Source organism: Marmota monax, unplaced genomic scaffold, assembly GCF_021218885.2.
Source record: "Marmota monax isolate L192 unplaced genomic scaffold, Marmota_monax_Labrador192_F-V1.1 WCK01_AAM20220418_F8-fsc00318, whole genome shotgun sequence".
NCBI classification, from domain to species: Eukaryota; Metazoa; Chordata; class Mammalia; order Rodentia; family Sciuridae; genus Marmota; species Marmota monax.
In genome coordinates this window covers 529,099-555,566 of record NW_026692274.1, presented here as the reverse complement: position 1 = coordinate 555,566, position 26,468 = coordinate 529,099, and the positions used below count along the sequence as shown (strand labels likewise).

The 26,468-nt window shown below is 36.5% G+C and overlaps 1 pseudogene; it reads left to right on the top strand.

Moving 5' to 3' along the window:
- Positions 1 to 26,468, top strand: part of LOC124089759 (ankyrin repeat domain-containing protein 12-like) — a 62,785-nt pseudogene that overhangs the window by 1,006 nt on the left and 35,311 nt on the right.

The window sequence follows — 26,468 nt, the reverse complement described above, 5'->3', positions numbered from 1 at the left end:
GTATCTTCATTGACAAGAATTTTAAAAAATCCACTAGAGGGGCCTAACATATTTACACCATATGGTACTCAGCTTTTTGTCATTAGGACCAAAACTTCTAAGAAGAAAAACTTCAAAATTTACTTTGGCTCATAGTTGCATAGATTCAGTCCATGCTTAGCCAACTCCATTACTCTGGCAGTAAATGTGGCAGGACAGAGTGGAGAAGGGCAAGGCAGAGAAAAGCTGCTCAGTTCACAACAGCCAGGAAGCAGAGAGAGCTGGAGTGCAAGGATTCAGCCATAATACAATACCAAGGGTACACCCTGTGTGACCTACTTCTCCCAGCCACACTCTAACATCACTAATTCATTCAAATCATTAATCTATCAAATGGATTAGGTTACTGCTCTAATAAACTAACCATTTCACTTTCAAACATTCCTACAATGTCTCACACATGAGCTTTTCGGGGGATACCTCATGTCTAAACCATAATAGACAATTAGGAGAAACAATCAAAACTTTTGAAGACAGATTGATAGAAATTATACAATGTGAAAAAAAGGGAGAAAGTGAAAAAATACATAGAACTTCAGAGAAACATAGGACATCATTATGTACCTCAACATGTACTTATTAGGACTATCAGAAAGAGGGAGACAAACAGGAACAGAAACTATTACTCAAAAAATGGTTGAAAACTACCCATTTTTTTTTAAAAAAAATCAATCTACATATCCAGGAATGTTAATAAACAAGTCATTAACATCAACCAAAAATCTGGACAGACAATAGCAAGATAATTAAACTATATGTGTACATATTGAATTTGGTTATCTATTTTTTATGGTTTATTTTTTCTTAGATCTTTTAAATTAGCATGTATCACAAGCAATAACAAGGGTTGGCGAGGATGTGGGGAAAAAGCTACATTCATACATTGCTGGTGGGACAGAAAATTGATGCAACTACTCTGGTAAGTAATATGGAGATGCCTCTGAAAAATTGGAATGGAACCACCATTTGACCCCTGGTATCCCACTCCTTGGTTTATTTCCAAAGACTTAAACTCAGCATACTACAGTGACACAGCCACACCAATGTTATAGCAGCTCAATTCACAATAGCTATACTATGGAATAAATCTAGATGCTCTTCAACAGATGAATGGACAAAGAAAATGTGGTACATGTACACAATGGAATATTACTCAGTCTTAAAGATTGAAATTATGGCATTTGTAGGTAAACAGATGGAACTGAAAAATATCATGCTAAGTGAGATAATCCAAACCCACCCAAACCAAAAGTGGAATGTTTTCTCTGATAAGTGGATGCTATTCCATAAAAGGTGAGTAGGGTAGAATGAAGAAACTTTGCATTGGGCAGAGGAGAGTGAGGGGAAAGGAGGAGATGTGGGGATTAGAAGGATGGTGAAATGAGATGGACATTATTACCCCATATAAAAGTATGATTATACTCCTGTTGTGACTCTGCACCACATACAGTCAGAGTAATGAGGAATTGTGCTCCATTTGTGTACAATGTGTCAAAATGCATTCTACTATCATATATAACTAATTAGAAATAATTTAAAAATAAAAAATACTATGCATCACTTTTTAATTAAAATATGTTAAGGTATTTGGCAAAATAATAATAATAGCTTAGATCTTTTGGAACTTCATTACCATATCCAAGATATTCAAAGTAATAGAGCTGATTTTTTGTATCCTTCTTTTTGGCTAATCAAATATTGAAGGAGTTAAATGGATTTAACCCTGGAAATATTCTTAAACACTCAGACTGGTACATTATTGGATTGTTGTCTTTGCTGTTAATTCTTTTTTGTGTTGTAATTGTAGGATGGTGAGTCTTCAGAGCGAGAGTGCAAAAACTTCAGAGAGTAAATCATTGCCTGATTTTTAAAAGAAAAAATGGGGGGTGGATATGTGGGAAGCCATTCTTGCACATGATTTGAGTTACCTCCCTGGCTGGGTGAGAGGTGCTCAAGCAAGCTTTGCCAGAGCCTTCCCCACCCTGTCTCAGGTGCGAGGGCTCGTCCGTGTGGGGGTGTGCCTGACCACTGACCTGAAGACCAAACACTGACCCTGACCTTGGAATGCTTCCCCCTTCGACCTTCTTTGGATGGAATTTTCCCCTGAATTTTTTGTTCCCCAATAAAAGCTCCATCCCTGGCATGTTCTCTCTCTCTCTCTCTCTCTCTCCCTCTCTCTCTCTCTCTCTCTTTCTCTCCCTGGCATCTCATGTTAACCTCATCACCGCATTAGGTGGCTGGAGGCAGGAGCTAGGAGGAGCCATCTCTGAGATGGGCAATAAGGTAAAAAAATAAATTAAAATAAATTTTAAGAGCATTATTTTTACAATAAAATAAATGACTAAACTACTCCAGAATTCTAGATAGGATGGTGATTTACCAAATTAGGAAATGGGGTGGTGAAAGGGGTGGATACTGATTCTTTATAGACTGGTATGTCTTGATCAAGAAGGTGGAAAGGTACTGGGCTTACTTGTTCTAACTATATGCCTGTCTAAAATTTCTATTGAACATTCTAGATTTGGGGCAAGATCTATATCATATTCTAAAATTATACCCACATAAAATAGAAGCTATGCTAGTCAATCTTCCATCACCTTGATAAATAACTGAGGAAATAAACCTAGAACAGGAAAGATTTATTCTGGTTCAGAGTTTCATATTTTTTTTAGTCTGTGGTTGCTGATTTCATTCATTCTGGGCCTGATTTGAGGTAGCACTGCATGCCACAAGGGCATGGCAGAGTAAGTAGCTCATAATAGCCAGCAAAGAGAGAGGAAGAAGAAAGAAGAAGGAAAAGGAATAAAGAAGAAGGAAGGGGGAAGGAGGAAGAGGAGGAGGAGGAAGAGGAGGAGAAGGAGGAGGAGAGAGAAGAGGAGGAGAAGAGCAAGGAGGAGGGAGGTGTTAGCAAGAAGAAATATGCCATGTCACACTTCCAGTGACCTTATTTCTTCAACTACGTGCCACCACCTGCAATTTCAAACACCTTCTGATTATTTCATAAAATATGATTCCATCAATGATTCCATCATTTGATGAGGTCGGAGCCATCAGGATCCAATCATTTCCCAAAAATCCCACGTCTGATTGTGAATGCTTTTGGGAAGTCTTCAATCCATGAGGCTTTGGAGGAAACTCTAGATCTAAACCATAACGGAAGCTGTCTGTTACAAACATAATCAATGAGGATTATGATGATGGATACAAGGAATTATAAAATAGACAGGCTTAGCAAGTAAAATACAATTGCCTTTACAAACTCTTCTGCTGATGCATGCTTTTGTACCAAAATTTATCTTCTTAAATGCATTTAAATTAGGCATAGCTTAATCAATATTTATAACTAATAAAAGATAATCTAACAAAAAGCTTCATGTGATAATCTAAAACCTGAGTTTTCCTACTATGAGAGAATATTAATAATTTTAACCTTCTGAATAAAATAGTTCTATCCTTTAATCATTAGTATGGTTAAGACCTTGATTGTCTATTCAAGGATTATAAAGAAATTTTATTATTCAGGTAATATAATACACATTTATTGTGGAAGAGTTTCAAAATACATGTAAGGAAAATGAAAATAGAATTTACCTTATTGAAAACCATGAGAGACCTGAGATTTTAACCTCTTGCAAGCTGATCAATTTTCTGGATGCTGGCAGATGACACAGGATTCCTGGGGAGAGACTAAGAAAAGTTTATTACACCTAATAGAAATAACAGTAGCCAGAACATTGGCATTTGAGTCTGTTCCTAGTTAGCACTCCATTACTGTGACAAAATACCTGAGAAGACAAAGGAGGAAAGATTTATGTTGGCTCCTGTTTTCAGAGGTTTTGGTTCATGGTCTGCTGGCTTCATTACTTCTGTGCCCATGGTGAGGTGTAGTATTATGATGACTGAAAGGCATGGTGGAGCAAATCCACTTACCTCATGGTGACTGGGAAGCAGAGAGCTAGAGAGGAAGAAGCCATGGACAAGATATAGTGCTGCAGTCTGGCTGGCCAAAAAATCAGGAGCCACTCAAGCAGGAAAAAAGTTTATTTCTGAAACTCCCGCCAATGCCACGCACACTCCCGGGAAATATGCCGAACCACACATGCAGCGTTCTCCCGGGCCACACTACACCACCAGGAAAATTCCTCCTCCAGAAATCCCTCCTACCACATTTCCCCAACCAATGGGAACTCTCTGGGAGTCCCGCTAGAGCTCCAAAGTAGCAGGCTGAGGTGGACATCAGGGGTCTAATATCCAATTGAATGCATATCTTAACATAATCATATCATTTCAATGGCTTGCTGGCATCACCTTTCAACCACAAATGCCATGCGTCATTCCTACTTGGCTATTTGTGGCCCATATGGGGGATGCCTGAAGTTCATTGGTAAGTAAAATTGCTTGCCCCTGAGGGAAGGCGAGAGAATGCGTGACCATTTCAAAAAACAATGTGTTCTTGTTTTGATTTATTTTGTTTTTGTTCAAGCTGCCTATCCCTAGAAATTTCTCAGGCAAACTGGGAAAAATGGTTGGCTCAAGGTTTGAAGTTGTTCGGCCCTGAGGAAGAGAAAATTGATACAACAATTTTTTTGCTCTGTTTTTGTTTCATTCTGTTTCTGTTTTGTTTTATGTTATCTTATTGGGTAGTGTTATCTTTATAGTAGATTAGAAATTAGTAAAAAACAAACTGAAAGAGTGTTAAGTAAATTGTTAGAGGTCCAGACTATGGTAGAAAACATGGTAGATCAAGCAAAAGAGAAGGTAGAGAAGGTCTCTTGAGCTAGTCAGATACAGGAAGAAAATTTAAAGGAAGAAAGCTTACAGGACAAACAACTATCAGGGGGGAAGCTACAAGAGGAGGCTGCTACTAACTCCGTTCTATCACCAGAGGGCATAATTCAAACAAAAGCTCCATCTATAGAGACAGCTGAGTGGCCCTCAACCCCGGTAGTTGATAGATGGAATCCTGAGGCAGGACCTCAAAGATTAGCATGACCTGTACTTGAGCAGGCAGGAGGGCAATAAATTCACCGTGGTTTAGATTTCAAAACAGTGAGGCAATTAAAGGAGGCTGTAACAACCTATGGACCACAAGCACCCTTCACTGTAAGCATGGTTGAATCCATTATCAACTTGGACATGACACCAGCAGATTGGACTAAGATGTGTAAATCTGTACTAAATGGAGGACAATATTTGTTATGGAAGGTTGCCAATGAGGAGTTTTGCACAGAGACAGCTAGGCGAAATGCAGCAGCTGGTTACCCTCAAAGAAATGTAGATATGTTGTTAGAAAAAGGACCTTATGAGTGTCAACAGCAACAAATTGAATATGATCCTGCTATATATGCACAAATTGCTGAGGATGCAATTAGGGAATGGAAGACACTACAAGGACATGGAGATTTACAAGGTCAATTATGTAAGGTAATACAGAGGCCTAATGAACCTTATGCTGAATTTGTAGATAGGCTTATTCAAACAGCTGCCAGAATTTTGGGGGATACAGAACAAGCAATGCATTAATAAAACAACTGGTTTATGACCAAGCAAAACGTTGCTGCAGAAAGGTCATTAGACCATGGAGACATGAAGATTTAAACACATATATTAAATTATGTAGAGACATTAATGAACAAGGGCAAATCTTGGCAGTTGCAGTACAACAAGCTTTAGATGCCAGGCCAAAAACATGCAACAATTGTGAACTAACAGGACATTTTAAAAGGAGTTGCCCCATAGGAGGAGGATTTAACAAAGCTAGGTATCAAAGGAATAGAATACCGGGTATTTGCCCACGATGCTGTAGAGGGAAACATTGCACTAATGAATGCCATTCTCAAACCACCATAGAGGGTACTCCATTATCAAAAAACGGACAACGACCAAGTGTTTACCCACGATATCGTGGAGAAAGGCATCAGGCTCCATTGCCAAAAAAACCGACTGGGTGGCCCAATGCTCCGGGGCCCACAACCACAAATATACGGGGCAATGGAGGAACCCAGCAACACCATCAGGGTAGTGCCCAGGACACATTGTCCATTAAATCCCTCATCAGACAAACCAGAGGGAGCAGAGGGTTGGACATCTGCGCCTCCACCAGAGCAGTACCAACTCCAGAGATAGGAGTTCAAATCATTCCCACAGGAGTAAAAGAACCTCTTCCCCAAGGAACAGTAGGCTTATTATTGGGACACAGTTCTTCTACACTAAAAGGACTTATGATAAGTCCTGGGGTAATTGATCCCAATTATGAAGGTGAAATAAAAATTATAGCTAGTTCTCCCAGAGGTATATCAGTATTTTCACCAGGAGATAGAATAGCACAGTTATTAATAATACCCAGCCTGCATGATAAATTTTCCAGTTGTACTATAGAAAGAGGTTCCAGGTGATTAGGCTCCACAGGTGTAGATTGGGCTATGCTGTCTTTAAATTTAGATTCCCACCCCACGCTAAAACTAAATATTCAAGGACATGAATTTTATGGACTACTGGACACAGGTGATGACCTTAGCATCATCTCTCGTCAAGAATGGCCAAAACATTGGCCATTACAACAAGCCACTCAAATGCTTCCAGGCATAGCAGTGGCAACTAATCCCCATAGAAGTGCAATGGTATTAGATTGGAAGGATCCTAAGGATATGAAGGAACTATGCAGCCATATGTATTGGATCATCTTCCTTTAAATTTATGGGGATGAGATATGCTAGATCAATTAGGTTTGACATTAACAAATAACATCAATCCTAACGCACCCACTACTAGGGCTAGACAAGGTTTTAGGAAAGAAAAAAAGATTAGGAGAACAAGAACAAGGTATAGCAGCACCAATTCAAATAGATCAAGGAATAAATAGGCATGGATTGGTTTTCAGAAGGGGCCACTGAGACAATCAAAATTACTTGGAAACCAGAAAGACAAGTATGGGTTCCTCAGTGGCCCCTGACTAAAGAAAAGATACAAGCAGCCCATGACCTGGTCAAACAACAATTAGTGGAGGGACATATACAACCTTGCATATCTCCCCATAATACTCCCATTTTTTTCCTTAAAAAGAAATCTGGTAAATGGAGATTATTGCAAGATTTAAGAGCCATTAATAATGGGATGGTTATTATGGGACCTGCTCAATCGGGGCTTCCCCAATTGTCTCCTTTGCCAAAAACCTGGTACATTTTAGCTATAGATATTAAAGATTGTTTTTTTTTTCTCAATTCCAATTCATCCTGAGGATAGTCCAGGTTTTGCATTTACTATCCCTGCACTGAATCATGAAGGTCCTGATTAGAGATATGAATGGAAAGTACTCCCTCAAGTGATGGCTAACAGCCCAACTATGTGTCAAATTTATGTTAACAAATCAATCCAGCCACTTAGAAATCAAAATCCTGAACTACAAATATTTCACTATATGGATGATGTATTACTGGCATATAAAGATAAAAACACATGGCTAGAATGTTATGCCACACTTACAAACTTATTTAAAAATTATAATCTAGAGATAGCAATAGATAAAATACAATTAAATCGTCCAATTAATTATTTAAGATTTCTCTTATCCTCAACCATGGTCTGTCCACCAAAAATTCAAATACGAGTAGATCAACTCAAATCACTTAATGACTTTCAAAAGTTATTGGGAGACATAAATTGGATAAGGCCTTATCTAGGCATACCAACAGGAGAGTTGAAACCTTTATTTGATATCCTAAAAGGTCCATCAGATCCAAATTCACCTCAAATGTTAACGCCTGAAGCAAGAAAGGCATTGAAAATCATTGAAACATATATGGAGAATATGCATTTGGATAGAATTGATATAAGTTTGACTTTATTATTTATTGTACTACCAACAAAAAAATATTCCTACAGGAGTATTTTGGCAAGAAGGTCCATTATTGTGGATACATTTATCTTATTCTCCTAACACTATTCTTACTAGGTGTCCTAAGGCTGTAGGACAATTAATACTCAAAGGAATACAAACAGCAAAGGGAGTGTTTGGAATTTCTCCCAATAAAATTATTACTCCATATACTATGGATCAAATTGATGAGTTAGCTAATGAGTTAAATACTTGGGCAATAATCATGTGTAAATCTAATGTTTCATTTGATAATCACTTACCATCTAATCCTTTGTCTTTTTGGTCCTTGCATCCTGTAGTTTTTCCAAAAATGACAAGAAAAACACCTATCATGAATGCTCCAAATATATTCACTGATGGGTCAAATAATGGTACAGCATTAGTAGTTACCCCTGATCAAACTTTTACATATTTAGTACCCAAACAATCAGCTCAAAAGGTAGGGCTTAATGCAGTATTACAAGCTTTTGTGATGTTTAAAGATTCTGTATTTAATTTGTTTTCTGATAGTCTTTATGTAGTTAATGCTATAGTATCCCTTGAAGATGCTGGTAGGATTTCCCCTTCCTCTTCTGTTTTCTCTTTGTTTTCCACTATACAAAGTCTAATCTGGGACAGAAAAGATCCATTCTTTATAGGACATATCAGGGCACATACAGGATTGCCTGGAGCCCTTAGTTTGGGAAATGATTTAGCAGATAAATCTACACATGACATACATATTTTCTCCACAATAGAAGAAGCTATAAATTTTCATAAAAGGTTTCATGTCAATGCTAATACTTTACAAAAGTGCTTTGAAATAACTAATGAGCAAGCCAGACATACAATAAAACAATGTCAAAATTGTGTGACATTTTTACCACAAGTTAATCTTGGATTCATCCCAGAGGATTGATACCTAACCATATTTGGAAGATGTACGTCACACACTTGCCAGGATTTGGAAAATTAAAATATTTGCATGTTACAGTTGCTATTTCATCCGCATTTTTGATGGGCTCCCTTCATGCTGGAGAAAAAAAAAAAACTAAAGATATTATAGCTCATTGCTTACAAAATTTTGCCACTGTGGGCGTTCCAAAACAGTTAAAAACAGATAATGGTCCTGGCTATACCTCTACCTCTTTTAAACAATTTTGCACATCATTTGGCATTATTCACAAAGCAGGAATCCCATACAATCCCCAGAGACAAGGCATAGTCGAAAGAGCTCATCAAACTATTAAAATTTACTTATTAAAGCAAAAAGCGGGAATTGGAAAGGGGTACATATCCCCCAAAGATAAACTTAAAATAACCCTTTTTACTCGAAGCTTTTACAATTTGGATTCATTAGGACTTAGTGCTGTGGAAAGGTATATGTATCCAAAAAATGTACATAAGCCTTAAGGTACTTTGGAAGGATATTCTAACAGGACAATGGAAAGGTCCTGACCCAGTGATTGTCTGGAGTCGGGGTTCTGTTTGTGTGTTTCCACAGGGAGAACAGCAGCCGATTTGGATTCCAGAGAGACTAACCTAAGCGATTTCTACAGACCAAAAAGAAGATGATTTAACTCAAATCCATAACAGCTGATATCCAGAGCTACATCTTCACTATTCTTACATCTATGACAGTGATTAACCAGGATGCTGTATTCAATATCTATTTTATTATTGTTTTTTCCCACATCATAAAGTTCTATTTTATTTTTTGAGCTCATACATACCTAGGTTAATATTTTTCTGAGCAGTTTTATTTTTTGACTGTGGAGTTTTTAAACATTGCAATGGAGAATTTACCTATGTAAAGCTACAAGGCCTTTACTATTGTCTTACGTGTTGTATGTTATGTGTACACACTTCTGTTTCGTGTTGTATGTCTGTGTGTGCGTATGTTCATATATCATACATGAGGAGTGCTCATGAAAAAATGGGTCCGCATTTTTTTTTATTCACGTGATTTTTGGTTTAATTTAAATTGGGTAAACAGCTGTTGAGGATTGTTTAATATGTGTACAAATAAGGAGGTTAACAGATCTGTTTGTTTACTTTCACCTTTCCTTTGTATTATATTTAATAATTCTGTTCAGAATAATATAAATTGTTCAGAAAATTGTTTTCTTAGTGCCTGCTGGAATGTTACATGATTTTTTTTTTAGCCATCATTGTCAGAATTCCTGCCTTAATCCCAGTGCCGGTGAAGACAAAGATAAAACCAAACTACAGCTTCTTGGATACCTATCACAATAAACTGTATAAACTGATACATCAATGAATAATAACTCAACAAGTAATGCTCAATCAAGGAGTCTATTTATTTTGGGATGAAATGGACATATTGATAGATTCCTCCACTTTGAACTGCTTACAGAACTTGCCTGGACTATGTATCACTTGTATGCATCGTGAACTATCTGTTGGTGCAATGAATTGTGGTAGTGCTGGCATATATTTGCTGATGGTTTCACCAGTGATATATTTTTTCCAAAGGAGCTGTCAATTGGCTTGGTATCATGGCATTTCTGTATCCTCCTCCCTTCTACTAGTGATGGTCTAAAATTTTGGGGCCAACAGAGGTGAGGCAATGAACCTCACCCTCCCACTGGTGCATAGGCCTATCCACAAGTATGGCTGTATGCTGGACCGGTAGTCAGTGATGGGTATGATCCAATTGCAGTGGTACCAACCTAAGACAGGAGGCTGGCGCCTAGAGGTCAGCTCATCCGATGATGGGTAAGGACCATATGTTGTATTGGACAAAATAACAGGCATGGTCCCTAAGCCACATTGCTTGTTACTTAATTAAACAGAAAGGAGGAGAAGATGCTGAGAGCCATAGCCAAATAGGAATGACGCATGGCATTTGTGGTTGAAAGGTGACACCAGCAAGCCATTGAGATGATATGATTATGTTAAGATCTGCATTCAATTTGATATTATTAGACCCCTGCTGTCTGCCTCGGCCTGCTACTTTGGAGCTCTAGCGGGACTCCCAGAGAGTTCCCATTGGTTGGGGAAATGTGGTAGGAGGGATTTCCAGATGAGGGATTTTCCTGGTGGTGTAGTGTGGCCCGGGAGAACGCTGCATGTGCGGTTCAGTATATTTCCCAGGAGTGTGCATGGCATTGGCAGGAGTTTCAGAAATAAAGTTTGTTCCTGCTTGAGTGGCTCGTGATTTTGTGCCCAGCCATACTGCAGCAATATAGTCCCCAAGGGAATGTTCTCAAGGCCCCACTCCTTTCAACCACAAATTTCATCACCTTCCAATAGTCCGTTCTGTCGTGGATCCATCAGTGGAGAAACCCATTGCTGAGGTCATAGTTAATCACTTCCCAAAAGTCCCACCTCTGCACATTGCTGATTGGGGACCCAAGCCATTAACAAATGAAACTTTGGAGTACAGGATTTCTATTCAATTCATAAGTCAGTTTTTATTCATGCAGGTTTTCTAAGAAAATTATCAGTTTTTCCAGCCTTCAGTTTTTAAGTAGTATGAAGAAAAAGCAACATGGTTTTGAAACTTTAATATCCACTCTGAAGTTGTATTTAAGTGTAATACCTTTTTCCTCTTCTCTCATTTTCACATTAAAAATGCCACAAGTTTGTTTATTCTGTTGTTCTTTTAGGATAACCTTTGCTTTTATTGATAATCTTTTGGTTACTTTTCACAACAGAGTGTTCATAGCTTAGATGCATTGTACTGTTTGGATGGTGGTTTTTAGCTGTAGAGCAGGAGAACACGATACTTGACCTGAGTGGGTCGGTACATAAAATTTTTATTCAATATATTTTCTTGTTCCAAGTTGAATTAGAAATTTACTTTTGTTTCTCTGATGTAACAAGTGTGGTAGTCTCTTCCATCCAAATATATTTACTTTTCTTAAAACTTTTGTTCAAATATTTTTAAAAATCATGTGTTGCTCATGTCTTTGAACTTAGTTTAATATCTAATATAAAATATCTGTCCTAAGGTTAATGAGGACTTTCATTCATTTTTAATATTTAATCTTTTTATGGTGAATTATAATAGTGGAATTCATTATGCCATATTTGTACATGCACATCATTTGATCAGCCTTTTTCTTTAGTATGTTTCCTTTCTCTCCCTTAATTCCTTTCCTCCTCCCCTCATCTGCTTGCTCTACTCTACTGATACTCCTCTAATTGTTGTTATTATTTTAATTAGCACTTACAAATTATATACATAAGCAGAATTCACTGTGGTATAGTGGCACATGGACATAGCCTATCTAGTAAAAAAAAAAAAAATACCTAAAAGTGACTGAAAGCAGAGATCGTCCTTCTTCCCTCCTTCCCTCCTCCCATCTTCAAGATTGCCTTTCTCTACTCTGTTGGATTCCCTTCTATTTCTCTGAGATTGGTTCTCTTTCTCTAGCTTCTCCACAAGAGGAAATATTCTACCCTCAGTTTTCTGAGTGTGGAGTATTTCACTTAGTGCGATGTTCTCCAGGTCCATCCATTTACCAGCAAATTACATAATTTCACTCTTTATGGCTGAGTAAAACTACTCTGTGTATGTATACCACATTTTATCTGTTCATCTCTTCATAGGCATGTGGTCTGGTTTGAAACTTGGCTATTATGAATTGTGCTGCTATAAACATTGTTATGTGTGTATCACTATAGTATGCTGATTTTAGTTCTTTTGGATAAAGAACCAGATAGTGGTATATTAGGTCCCATGGGTGGATCCCACTCCTAGACTTTTGAAGATTCTCCATACTGCTTTCCAAAGTGATTGTACCAATTTGCAATTGTACCAACACTGCACAGCTATACCTTTTCCCATTCTTAACAATAATTGTTATTTGTACTCCTGTTGATTGCCATTCTAACTGCGGTGAAGTGAAATCTCAGTGTGGTTTTGATTTGCATTTCTCTGACTGCAAGATGATGACATTTTTCTCATGCATTTGTTGGCCATTTGTATTTCTTCTGAGATATGTTAATTTAGCTTGTTTGCCCATATATTATTGATTGGTTTATGTTATGGATATTAATCCCCTATAACAAGAGTGACTAGAAGATATTTTCTCCCATTCTGTAGGCTCTTTCCTCATGCCTTTGTTTCCTTTGCTATGCAGAAGCTTTTTAATTCATGCTATCCCACTTACTGAAATCTCAGTTTTGTTCCTTGAGAGTCAGGAGTCTTACTAAGCCATCTGATGCCTATATCTATATATTGGGAGTGTTGACACTATGTTTTCTCCTAGCACTTGCAGTGTTCTGGTTTAATTCTCAGGTCTTTGAAGCACTGAGTTCATCTTTGTCCTGCATGAGTGGAATGTACATCATTTCATTCTTCAAATGGATATCCAGTTTCTTGGTACCATTTGTTACAAAGGTAAACTTTTCTACAATTTTTAAGCACTTTTTTCAAGGATCAGATGACTGAATTGATGTGGATTTGTCTCTTGTGTTTTCTGATCCATTGGTCTTCATGTCTGTTTTTATGCCAGTATCATGCTGGTTTTGTTACTCTCACTTTGTGCTATCATTTGAGATCATGTATTGTGATGCCTCTATCATCACTTTTTTTTTTGAGGTGGGAGGGTACCTGGATTGAATTCAGGGGCACTTGACCACTGAGCCAAGTTACCAATGCTATTTTGTATTTTATTGGGACACAGGGTCTCACTGAGTTGCTTAGCACCTCTATTTTGCTGAGGCTGGCTTTGAACTGGTGATGTGTCTGGCTCTATATCATCACTCTTATTGATTAGTATTTCTTTGGCTATTTTATGTCTTATATTCTTTCATATGAATTTTAGGACTCTTTTCCTGGGTTCTGTGGACAATGTCAGTGGTAATTTAATGGGAATCATATTGAATCTGTCAGTTGCTTTTGGTCATACATGCATTTTGACAATATTAATTCTGCCTAAGGAATACGTGGGAGGTCTTTTTATCTCCTAAGGTCTTCTTTAGTTTCCTTCCTCAGTGTTCTGTACTTTTCTTTACACAGGTCTTTAACTTCCTTAGTGAGATTTATGTCTAAGTATTTGATCGTATTTTTAGGCTATTGTGAATGAAATTGTTTGTCTAATTTTTTCTTCAGCAGATTGATTACTGGTGTATAGGAAAGGTATTGATTGTTGTATATTGATCTTATATCCTGCTACTTTGCTATTGGTGATACTTTCAGGTAAATTTATTTGATTTATTATGTATTTCATTTCCATGAGTTTTGCTATCTTTAGAAATGGCCTTTTGCCTGTGTTTCCTCTCTTAATTTGCTCCTTAGATAGTTTTTTAAATTATTAATCATTTCAATAATCAATTTTTATAGATACCATCTGGAATTTCATCCTCAGTATTTCTTAGTTGGGTGGTTATAAATTTTGTGTGTGTACTTGTATATCTATTGAAAAGAAGTCCTCTTCCTCTAATACAAAGAGGTCCTTTATTGAGTATCTGTTGTGATAAGCCATGTGATTTTGGTATATTTTAGCATTGACACATGTGCTTATCTTAAAGTATGAGTTTCAACCTCCAGTGGCTCTCAGTTTACAAGTACAGACCTACTGATGTAATTCAGCTGTGCAACAGTATGAGATGCAGTGTTGTAGCCTCTCTCTATTTTTGTTATAGAAACAGATTTCCATTAGTGGGATCTGAGCTCACCTTCCTATAGCCTTTTTTACTTGTGACCTGGTTGCTGGTTTGGGGCTTTTGTATTTATTCTGTGTGTTAAAGGACTTTGAAGCTTGAGCCAAGGGTATTTTGTGTGTGGAGCAAGGTGTGCTGTCTCTTAACTGGATTTAGTTCACCAGGAATGTCTCTACCCTGTGAACTCATAGGGCCAATATAGAATGCTAACTACACACACACACACACACACACACACACACACACAAAGTGAATAATAAGCAACATTAAAATAAATATCTCTTGCCTCCTATGACATCTATAACACTACTACAACAACAAGAATGGCAGGATGTGCCATTAATAGCAATAGCAGTAATGATGAAGAACTAGGTCTAGCATTAAAATAAATGGCAGACATCAGCTCCACCATCCAGAGTACCAATAATTGTGATAAAGTGAACTGTTTTGGCAGAAATTATATAAACTAAAGAAGTCTAAAATATAGTAAAATTATAATTCATTAGGAAAAAAGAAAATGGGGTAGGAGAGCAAAAGACATACCCAAAAATGTAAAAAGAGAAAGATGGTAGGGGCTAATAGAGAACAAGACAATTTGACTATTAGAGAGAGAAGAAAGAAAAAGTAAAACAAAATTAAAAAAAAAGAATATGTATGTGTGTTTATTCATGAACTAATCAATCAGCACAGTGAGAAAACCAAAGGGGAAAAAAATAGGATTGTTTCCACCAAAATGGTCAAAACTGTCAACAACAAGGATGGATGTTCATTGCTTATGCCAGACTGCTTTTCTTTCTATTTCTTCTTTGCCTTGGCACTGCTTATAACAAGAACTGAGGAATTTTAAATCTTTGCTAGTTTTTTAATGTTGCTTGTCAAGCTTCCAGCTGGAGTTACATGGAACACAAACTGGGTTGAAATAACCTTCAGCTTCCCTGATTACCAGTAGGATAGAATGTATTGTCCGTTGCAGTTTTTCATGCGAACAGACTAGGTTGATATCCTCCCTGTGTGGGGCTGATGCTGGGTTCTAAATAGAAAGTTCTAGCAGCTAAGTTTTAGCTCTGATCATAACCCTTGTAAAATTTGTTGGGATGGTATCTGCTCCTGAGAGAGTGAAGGCATCTCTAGGACTAGGAGGATGCTGATCTCTTCTGGGCGTCTCCATCTCAGGGATGTCCTGAGAAATCTATTTATAACCAAACCATCACAGTATCACTACACTTTCCACACATGCACTGCCTTTCCAGGCTTAGAGTCTGTGTATTTGTGCTTGCCCATTAAGTTTCTGGACCAGCAAGACTCAAAGGGAAGCATTTTGCATTCCCCTCTATATCACTAACCTGAATAACCCTAGGTATAGTCTTCTCTGTGCTTGTTTCCATTGCATTCTGCTAGGTACACCATAGGCAGCACAGTTGGTCCTTCCCAAGGGTATGGCAATCTTTGCTATAATTTCCTGGGCTTCTGCAGTAACAAGCTGCATCATGACCTGTTCAAGATGGCTCCATGCTGCAGCTCTTCACTTGCCACTTGAGAAACATAGAGCACTATTCAAACACCATCTTGTGTTAATCTTCTGGTTCAGCTAAATTCAGTCTGTTCTATAGTTTGCCTTATGCCAAATTTTTCCACTGTATTTTTCTCTACTTTGTGTTATGCCTCTCCTCTGTGGTGAAATGGCAGCACTGCTCCTGGCTACTTGGCACCAGTGTACTCATTTTTTTCCTCTGTCCAAAACACCTGAAATTCTGGGTCTCTGTAAGTAATCTCTTACTATCCGATTTGAATTTCAGTGAATTCTATCACCTATCTTGCTGAATCCCAAGCCCTGAGACAGCTGGAAAGTGTGAACCCTTCCTCTAGTCCTTTGATCTCCATATTTACTTCTTTATTGATTAAAAGCAGTGATTCTCAAACTGGGAGGAATATTAAAATTGATCCTTGTCCCTAGCCATTATAATTCAGTAAGTCTGGGATAGAGCCAGAGAATTTCCATTTCTAATAAGTTCCTAGGTGATGCTGATAGTCCAGCATCCCCTAAGAATTGGTATAGATGATTGGGTGGCCATTTATCTTAGGGGATTTGTTCCAAGACTCCACACAGATATCCTATATATATTATTTCCATTAGCTTTAAATTGCCTGATGATTATTTAATCACACTTAATACAATATTAAGTTCTATATAAATAGTTATTATTCTATTGTTTAGATAATAATGACAAAAATTTGCAGGTTTAATAGAGATGTAATTTTCTCTTCATTTTTTTTTCCCTGAGGTTGGTTTAATCTACATATGATGAACTCAAGGATATAATAGGCCAAGAATATATGTATTATAACACAAGTCTATTTAATTCAGTCCAGAATTCTGTTTTCAGTGTTGTATGTTTATTAATTTGATACATGTTGAGTTCAGTTTGATATATTTGTTATATTCAGGATATTTTATTATTATTTTAAAGCTCTTTTATTAAACAAAAAGCAGGAGGATATGAAAGAAGTTAGAAAACATGTTGAATCTGGGTCATGAGTATATTGAATACAATGATGTTTTGGAATACCCAATTTTGTATGTTTGAACATTTCCTTAAAGAGTAGTTTTGAAATACAGTGTGTTTATATAATGTTGATATTACTTTATTCATACTTGATCTTTTAATAAAGACAAGATTGCATCTTACAGAAAAACTCCAAAAATTGACCAAAGTGATGTCAGCAAGGAGATGAAGGAGGAATCATCCATGTTTCTTCTACCATTATCCCATCACAAAATGAAGAATGAAATTCAGACACAGGTAAAATAATTTGTTATTTTATGGTAAAATATTACTTATTTTCATACTGTGATTTTTCTTTTTATATGTATCACTCTTTTTGATACCTCAATGTATAGAGAAATATTTGTATGTTAGATTTATCATTTCAGGGGCAGAAATTCATCTGCCATGGAAATGTGTTTCTCACCAGAAAGACAAAAAAAATTCTTCTTTACTCTCTTAAAAAGATGAAATTTTTCTCAGATAATAAGTATCCACTAGGATATAGTAGATTTAGAACAAAATTATTTTTGTGAACTGATTAAACACACAAAAGAACTTTAGGCATTTTAAATTCAGAAAGAATTGAAGTGTGTATTATAAAAAAGAGGCTCACTGCTTAATTGCTATTCATAGAATTTTTGTATTTCAAAATTTGAAATCAGTCAATTCAAATTATTCATAATAGGTGAGAACCACTATCTAATATTACTACTTTCTAATAAGTTTCCAGGTTGTGCTTTAGCCCTGAATTAAACTTAAAAACTATTAATTAGTATTTTTTAAATTAATGTCAGCTTCAATATATTTGCCACAGGTGTTCTGTTCTTGTGTGAAATGTTAATAAACTTTCTTAAAAATGTTTTTGCTTTACTTTTAGAAAGTCAGTGTTCCATTTTGAGCTTATGTGCAAAGACTTTTTTGGGGAGGCAGGTACTGAGGATTGAACACAGGGGCACTCAACCACTGAGCATTGAACCATATCCCAGCCTTATTTTGTCTTTTAAAAAATTAGAGATAGGGTCTAACTGAGTTGCTTAGCACCTTGCTTTTGCTGAGGCAGGCTTTAAACTCGTGATCCTCCTGCCTTAGTATCCTGAGCCACAGGGATTACAGGTTTGCTGTGCAGAGATTGTATCTTATTGATATCTTTCTAGCAATCTTTAATAATCAATACTAAAATTATCTTAACTCTAGAAACTATGAAAATATTCTGACAATTTTGAAACACCGTGTGCTAGCATAGTTTTGGTAAATACTCAATTTTTTAGTGTTCAACTGTAGTAAGTAGATCTCCTTCTGTGCATTTCATTGCTTTTTAGTTTGAATTAGAAATTGCTCTCAGTCATGACATTTTTAAACCTCAAAGTCTATTCTTTCTTGTAGCAATGAATAAATTATGTGTTTAGTTCTTTTTAAGTTGCACTGGCTTTTCTAGAGATTCAGAAACCTTTTTCTTTTACACTTGTAGTATAATCACAGAGATGTGTGTGTGTGTGTGTGTGTGTGTGTGTGTAGTCCATCTCATTCCACCATCGTTTACATCACCATGTGCCCTCTTTACCTTCACTTCCCTTTTTCCAAAGTTCCTCCAATCTTTCCTAGTCCCCTTTCCCTAATTTATGAATCAGCATCTGTTTATCGAGAAAATATTCTGCCTTTGTTTTTTTTTTTTTTTTTGGGGGGGGTTGGCTTATTTCACCTAGCATGATATTATCCAACTCCATCCATTTACCTGCAAATGCCATAATTTCATTCTCCTTTAAGGTTGAGTAATGTTTCATTGTGTATATTTACCACATTTTTTTATCCATTCATCTGTTGAACGGCATACAGTTTGGTTTCATACTTTAGTTCTGTGAATTGATCTGCTATAAATACTGATATGTATGCATCACTGTAATATGCTGACTTTCAAACCTTTAGGTATAAACTGAGGCGTCAGATAGCTGGTTTGAATGATGGTTCCATTCTAAGTTTTCTAAGGAATCTTAATGTAGCTTTCCATAGCAATTGCACAAATTTGCAGTCTCACCAGCAGAGTATGAGTGTACCTTTTCTCATATATCCTCATCAACACTTATTTTTGCCTGTATTCTTGATAATTGCCATTCTGACTGAAAAGACATGAAATTAAAGTAGTTTTGATTTGCATTTCTCTAATTGCTAAAGATGTTGAACTTTTTATATACATTTGTTGAACAATTGTATATATTCTGTGAAATGTCTGTTTAGCTTTTTATCCTACTTATTGATTGGTTTATTTGTTCTTTTGATGTTAAGGTTTTTGAGTTGTTTATATATCCTGGAGATTAGTGCTCTATCTGATGTCTGTGTGGTAAAGATTTTCTCTCATTCTGTATGCACTCTCTTTACATTACTGGTTGTTGAGAAGAAGCATTTTAGTTTGAATTCTTACTATTTATTGGTTGTTGGTTTTATTTCTTGTGCTTTAGGAGTATTATTAAGGTAGTCAAGTCTTAAGCCAACCTTTTGAATATTTGGGCCTACTTTTTCTTCTATTAGGCACAGGGTCTCTTGTCTAATTATTAGGTCCTTGATCCATTTTGAGTTGAGTTGGTGCAGGCTGAGATAGGGTTTTATTTTCATTTTTGTCACTCATGGATTTCCAGGTTTCCCAGCACGATTTGTTGAAGAGACAATCTTTACTCCAATGTATGTTTTTGGTGCCTTTGTGTAGGTAACTGAATTTATATAGGTTTGTCTCTGTGTCTTGTACCATGGGTCTACATGTCTATTTTTGGCCAATACCATTTTTTTTTACTGTAACTGTAGTATATATATATATATATATATATATATATATATATATATATATATATATATATATATATATATATATATATATATATTATTGGTTGTTCAAAACATTACAAAGCTCATGACATATCATCTTCCATACATTTGATTCAAGTGGGTTATGAACTCCCATTTTTTACCCCAAATACAAGTTGCAGAATCACATCAGTTACACATCCACATTTTTACATAATACCATATTAATGACTGTTGTATTCTGCTACCTTTCCTATCCCCTACTATCCCCCCTCCCCTTCCCTCTCATCTTCCCTCTCTACCCCACCTGATGTTGTTTAATTCTCTCCCTTTTTTTTCCCCTTTCCCCTCACAAACTCTTATATGTAATTTTGTGTAACAATGAGAGTCTCCTTCCATTTCCATAGTTTCCCTTCTCTCTCCCTTTCTCTCCCCCCACTCGTCTCTGTTTAATGTTAATCTTTTCCTCATGCTCTTCTTCCCTGTTCTGATCTTAGTTGCTCTCTTTATATCAAAGAAGACATTTGGCATTTGTTTTTTAAGGATTGGCTAGCTTCACTTAGCATAATCTGCTCTAATGCCATCCATTTCCCTGCAAAATCCATGATTTTGTCATTTTTTAGTGCTGAGTAATACTCCATTGTGTATAAATGCCACAGTTTTTTAATCCATTAATCTATTGAAGGGCATCTAGGTTAATTCCAAAGTCTAGATATTGTGAATTGTGCTGACATGATCATTGATGTGGCAGTATCCCTATAGTATGCTCTTTTAAGGTCCTCAGGGAATAGACCGAGAAGGGTGATAGCTGGGTCAAATGGTGGTTCCATTCCCAGCTTTCCCAGGAATCTCCATACTGCTTTCCATATTGGCCACACCAGTTTGCAGTTCCACCAGCAATGTACAAGTGTACCCTTTTCCCCACATCCTCGCCAGCACTTGTTGTTGTTTGACTTCATAATGGCTGCCAATCTTACTGGAGTGAGATGGTATCTTAGGGTGGTTTGATTTGCATTTCTCTGACTGCTAGAGATGGTGAGCATTTTTTCATGTACTTATTGATAGATTGTATGTCCTCCTCTGAGAAGTGTCTGTTCAGGTCCTTGGCCCATTTGTTGATAGGGTTGTTTGTTATCGTGTTGTTTAATTTTTTGAGTTCTTTGTATATTCTGGATATTAGGGCTCTATCTGAAGTGTGAGGAGTAAAAATTTGTTCCCAGGATGTAGGTTCCCTATTTACCTTTCTTATTGTTTCTCTTGCTGAGAAAAAAAAAAATTAGTTTAAGTAAGTCCCATTTGTTTATTCTTGTATTTAACTCGTGGGCTATGGGCGTCCTATTAAGGAATTTGGAACCCGACCCCACAATGTGTAGATCAGAGCCAACTTTTTCTTCTATCAGGTGCAGAGTCTCTGATTTGATATCTAGCTCCTTGATCCATTTTGAATTAACTTCTGTGCATGGCGAGAGAAAGGGGTTCAGCTTCATTTTGTTGCATATGGATTTCCAGTTTTCCCAGCACCATTTGTTGAAGATGCTATACTTTCTCCATTGCATGCTTTTAGCGCCTTTATCAAATATAAGAAGGTTGGAATTTTGTGGATTGGTCTCTGTGTCCTCTATTCTGTACCATTGGTCCACCTGCCTGTTTTGGTACCAGTACCATGCTGTTTTTGTTACTATTGCTCTGTAGTACAGTTTGAAATCTGGTATCGCTATATCTCCCGATTCACACTTCCTGCTTAGAATTGCTTTTGCTATTCTGGGTCTTTTGTTTTTCCATATGAATTTCATGAAAGCTTTATCTATTTCTACCAGAAATGCCATTGGGATTTTGATTGGCATTGCGTTGAACCTGTAGAGAACTTTGGGTAATATCGCCATTTTGATGATGTTGGTTCTGCCTATCCATGAACAGGGTGCATTTTTCCATCTTCTAAGATCTTCTTCCATCTCTCTCTTTAGGGTTCTGTAGTTTTCATTGTATAAATCTTTCACCTCTTTTGTTAGGTTGATTCCCAAGTATTTTATTTTATTTTTTGAGGATATTGTGAATGGGGTGGTTTTCCTCATTTCCATTTCAGAAGTTTTGTTGCTGATATACAGGAATGCCTTTGATTTATGCATGTTGATTTTATATCCTGCCACTTTGCTGAATTCATTTATTAGTTCTAGTAGTTTCTTTGTAGACCCTTTTGGGTCTTCTAAGTATAGGATCATATTGTCCGCAAATAGTGATATTTTAAGTTCTTCTTTTCCTATTTTTATGCCTTTAATTTCTTTTGTCTGTCTAATTGCTCTGGCTAGTATTTCACGGACTAAATTAAATAGAAGTGGTGAGAGAGGGCATCCCTGTCTTGTTCCAGATGTTAGCGGGAGTGCCTTCAGTTTTTCTCCATTTAGAATGATCCTAGCCTGAGTTTTAGCATATATAGCTTTTACAATGTTGAGGTAAGTTCCTGTTATCCCCAGTTTTTCTGGTGTTTTGAACATAAAAGGATGCTGTACTTTGTCGAATGCTTTTTCTGCATCTACCGAGATGATCATATGGTTCTTATCTTTAAGTCTATTGATGTGGTGAATAATATTTATTGATTTCCATATATTGAACCAACCTTGCATCCCAGGGATGAATCCTACTTGATCATGGTGCACAATTTTTTTGATATGCTTTTGTATTTGATTCACCAGGATTTTATTGAGAATTTTGCATCTATGTTCATTAGAGATATTGGTCTGTAGTTTTCTTTCTTTGAAGTGTCTTTGTCTGGTTTCGGGATCAGGGTGATGTTGGCCTCATAGAATGAATTTGGAAGAGCTCCTTCTTTTTCTATTTCTTGAAATAGCTTGAAAAGTATTGGTATTAATTCTTCTTTGAAGGTTTTGTAAAACTCCGCTGTATACCCATCTGGTCCAGGGCTTTTCTTAGTTGGTAGTCTTTTCATGGCTTCTTCTATTTCTTCCTTTGTTATTGGTCTGTTTAAATTGTGTGTGTCTTCCTGACTCAATCTGGGCAGCTCATATGACTTAAGAAATTTATCGATGTCTTCACTGTCTTCTATTTTATTAGAATATAGGGTTTCAAAATACTTTCTAATTATCTTCTGTATTTCTGTAGTGTCTGTTGTGATATTGCCTTTTTCATCCCGTATGTTAGTGATTTGAGTTTTCTCTCTTCTTCTCTTGGTTAGCATGGCTAAGGTTCTGTCGATCTTATTTATTTTTTCAAAGAAACAACTTTTAGTTTTATCAATTTTTTCAATGTTTTTTTTTTTGTTTCAATTTCGTTGATTTCCGTTCTGATTTTATTTTATTTTATTTTTTTTTATTGGTTGTTCAAAACATTATAAAGCTCTTGACATACCATATTTCATACATTAGATTCAAGTTGGTTATGAACTCCCAATTTTACCCCAAAATACAGATTGCAGAATCACATCGGTTACACATCCACATTTTTACATAATGCCCTATTAGTATTATTTCTTGTCTTCTGCTATATTTGCTATTGTTTTTCTCTTCCTTTTCTAGGGTTTTGAGATGTAGTGTGAGATCATTTATTTGTTGGTTTTTACTTTTTTTTGAGGAATGAACTCCAGGAAATGAATTTCCCTCTTAAAACTGCTTTCATTGTGTCCCACAGATTCTGGTATGTTGTGTGTGAATTGTCGTTTATCTCTAAGAATTTTTTGATTTCCTCCTTTATGTCTTCTGTGACCCATTGATCATTCAGTAACATATTGTTTGTTTTCCATGTGATGCAGGATTTTTCCTTCCTTCTTTTTTCATTGATTTCCAGTTTCATTCCATTATGATCAGATATGGTGCATGGTATTATCTCCACTCCTTTATATTTACTATGAGTTGCCCTATGGCATAATATATGATCTATCTTTGAGTAAGATCCATGTGCTGCTGAGAAGAACGTGTATGCACTTGATGATGGTTGATATATTCTATATATGTTGGTTAAGTCTAGGTTATTGATTGTGTCATTGAGTTCTATAGTTTCTTTATTCAGCTTTTGTCTGGAGGATATGTCTAATGGCGAGAGCGGTGTGTTGAAGTCACCCATAATTATTGTGTTGTGGTCAATTTGACTCTTGAACTTGAGGAGAGTTTGTTTTATGAACGTTGCTGCACCATTATTTGGTGCATATAAATTGATAATTGCTATGTCTTGTTGGTGAATAGTTCCTTTTAACAGGATACAGTGTCCTTCTTTATCCCTTTTGATTAACTTAGGTTTGAAGTTGATTTTATTCGATATGTGTATGGCCACTCCTGCTTGCTTCCGAGGGCCATGTGAGTGATATGATTTTTCCCAACCTTTCACTTTCAGCCTGTGTATGTCTTTTCCTATCATATGAGTCTCCTGAAGGCAGCATATTGTTGGATTTGTTTTTTTGATCCAGGTTACCAGCCTGTGTCTCTTGATTGGTGAGTTTAGTCCATTAACATTTAAGGTTACAATTGAAATATGATTTGTACTTCCAGTCATGTTTATTTATTTATTTATTTTAGTTTGGCTAGTTTTTACTTTTTGGTTGTTTTCCTCGCCCTTTACTGAGATACCTCCCGCTGTTGGTTTTGGGCACTGTTTTTCCATTCCTCTTCTTGTAGAATTTTGCCCAAAATGCTTTGCAGTGCTGGTTTTCTGGCTGCGAAATCTTTTAGCTTTTGTTTATCGTGAAAGATTTTAATTTCATTGTCAAATCTGAAGCTTAATTTTGCTGGATACAGTATTCTTGGTTGGAATCCATTATTTTTCAGCATTTGAAATACATTGTTCCAGGATCTTCTCGCTTTCAAAGTCTGTGATGAAAAATCAGCCGTTAACCTAATTGGTTTACCCCTGAATGTAATCTGCCTCCTTTCCCTCATAGCTTTTAATATTCTCTCCTTGTTCTGTATGTTGGCTATCTTCATAATTATATGTCTTGGAGTTGGCCTATTACAGTTTTGGATGTTTGGGGTCCTGTAGGCTTCCAGGATTTGGCAATCCATTCCATGTTTCATCTCTGGGAAGTTTTCTAGGATTATTTCATTCAGTATGTTGTCCATTCCTTTGGCTTGAAACTCTGTGCCTTCTTCTATCCCAATGACTCTCAAATTTGGTTTTTTGATGAGATCCCATATCTCTTGGATAGATTGCTCATGAGATTTAAGCATCTTTTCAGTATTGACTATATTCTTTTCAAGTTGATAAATTTTATCTTCATTATCTGATGTTCTGACTTCTACTTGATCTAGTCTATTTGTAATATTCTCATTAGCATTTTTAATCTGGTTTATGGTTTCTTGCATTTCTAAAATCACTGTTTGTTTTTTTTTTTAAGATCTCTATCTCTTGGTAAATCTTGTTCTTTGCAGTTTGAATTTGTTTGTTTTGTTGGTTTTCAAAATATACTTTCAATTCTTGGATTTGCTGTCTCATGTCTTCTCTAAAATTCCATTCCATCTGAGTTAGGTATGCCTTGATTTCTTTCCCTGTCCATGTTTCTGATGCTTCTAGGTCCTCCTGTAGATTTAAGTTGTCCTGCATTATCTGTACTCCTTTTTTCCCTGGTTTTTTCATATTGTTCACGTTACTTTCCAGCTCTGTTTGACTGCTTTGTAACTGCTTTCTCCTATACATTTGTTTTGGCTTTGTTTATCTCTGTTGTCTCTCCTTTGTGGTGGGAGATTATGCCTATAGATGTTGGGCTTTATTGTACTTTAGAGCTGATTCATTCAATTTATAAAGGGCTTCCAGATTTTGTATGCATATAGTGATTTGTTTTTTGTTCTTAGGACTTCAGGTTAGGTGTTATGAAGGTATAAGGGTTAGTATGTCTTGGCTACTTTAGAAGATTGCTCTACTGAAGGGGGATACTAACCGTCAATTGGATCAGGGTGTTGGTAGTAGCTAGGTATTTAGGAGCACTATAGACAGCCTCGAAACATTCACCTGTTTGCATTTAGACAGTTACACGAAATGGAGGACGTAATGCTTGGGATGAAAGTTGGGGGGAAGGGGAAGGAAGGTGCTCTTGAAAAGAAAGAAGGAGGGGGAGTTAGATAGCATAGAGGAGAATGGAAAGAACAATAAAACTTGGAAGGGGCGAGAAAGAGGGAAAAAGGGAGAGAAAAAATAAAATAAAATAAGAAATAAAATTAGGTCTTATAGATCCATTTTCTTCTATTCCCGTAGGCAAAGCTGTGCCCTCTGGGCTGAGATTTGCCCTCAATGTGTGAACAGCAATCCCTGTAAGGCGGCTCCTGGGCGCCTCTCAATCCTGTTGGTCCAGAGCTGTTTCACTTCTATGGCCTCTCCTAGGTTCTTCTGCTATAAACTTTCTTCCTCTGTCTTACTAACTCTTACTTATCTTCTCTTTTTTACTTGAATTTTTTCCTCTGTCTGACTAGTTTGAGAGGTCTTCTTCTTTACTTGAATTTTTTTCTCTGTCTGACTAGCTCTAAAGACCTTCTCTTTTACTTGAATATTTCTACTATGACTATAATACAACTTAACAAGATAACACCAAACAAAACTGAAACAGAGTGAAACAAAATTGAAACAACAAAAAATCATTATAATAGCCTTTCTATCCTCCTGAA